The following is a 1,326-nucleotide window of genomic DNA, read 5'->3' as shown; positions in this document are numbered from 1 at the left end:
CTTATGGTGCTTTCCCAGTATCTCCTCTAAGAGTAACCATCATCCTTACTTCTAACACTGTTTATGGAGGTCTGCTTCTACACATTAGATAGAATCACACTGAATGTACTTTTTGTGGCTGCTCCCCTTTTTGAGTTTTGGTTTTTGGTTTTTTGGTTTTTGCTGGGTTTTTTTCCTCGCTATCATCTCTGCAAGGTGTATCCTATCATGTGTTAAATGGTAGCTTGTTCTGTTTTCTATCTTCTGTTGTATTGTATGAATATACTGCAATATATCCATTCTCTTATTAATGCACAGTTGAGTTGTTTCCAATGTTTGGCTAATGCTGTTATAGAAATAATTATTCATAATTTTCGGTAAACATGTATACAGATTTTGGTGAGGCATATACATATGCTGGAAATAGGAGGGTGCATTTGCAGCTTTAAGAGATGCTGCCAAGCAATTTTCCAGAGTGATTTTAACAATTTATACTCTCACCAGCAGTGCTCCAGGTTTCTGGCTGCTCTGAATTCTTGCCAACCCTTCTTTTAGTTTATTTGTTTTGTTTTGCTTGGTTTCTTTTTTTTTTTCAATTGAGCTATTCTGACAGGTTTGTATGAAGGTTAGTATGTTCACATGTGTACTGCAGTGTAGATAATAGATATCCTCTTTTATATAAAGTCGCTCAAAATCTTTCTTTTGTTCTTCCTTTTTGCTATTAGGTTCCCTGCCTTCTTTTTTTATTGATTCATCCAACGGATCATTCATGATATTAAGATGTATATTCTACTATGTAACTTGCTCTTCTCTCTTACTTCTGTTTTGTTCAGAATTTTACTTTTGTTAAAATTTCTTAATTTCAATATATTATATATTATCATTTTTTTCATTTTGGTTTATTGCTGTCTGGGTATTACTTAAGAAAGTTTGGTCTAATCCAAGATCATGAATCTATTCAGTCAAATTTTTAAAAAGATTTATTATTTAACTTTTACATTTAGAGCTATATACAATTTATAAAGTTTTTGTGTGTATGTGTGAGGAAGAGTAAAAGATTCATTGTTTTTCCAAAGTAATATTTACTAAAAATGTTATCTTTTACCCACTGCACTATAATGTTTCTTTGATCATGTCAGGTGACTGTATATGTGTGATCTGCTTCTGGACATTCCCTTTTGTTCTATGAGTGTATTTTTATATACTTGTGCTAATACCACACATTATGATTGCTATAACTTGATAATAATCTATATCTACTAGTGTAAATCCTCCATCTTTATTCTTGTTCAAGGCAGCCTTGTCAGTTCTAAGTCCATTGGGCTTGCATAAATATTTTAGGATCAT

The sequence above is a fragment of the Tursiops truncatus genome, chromosome 4 (assembly GCF_011762595.2).
Source record: "Tursiops truncatus isolate mTurTru1 chromosome 4, mTurTru1.mat.Y, whole genome shotgun sequence".
Lineage (NCBI taxonomy): Eukaryota > Metazoa > Chordata > Mammalia > Artiodactyla > Delphinidae > Tursiops > Tursiops truncatus.
This window is presented reverse-complemented; position numbering follows the sequence as displayed.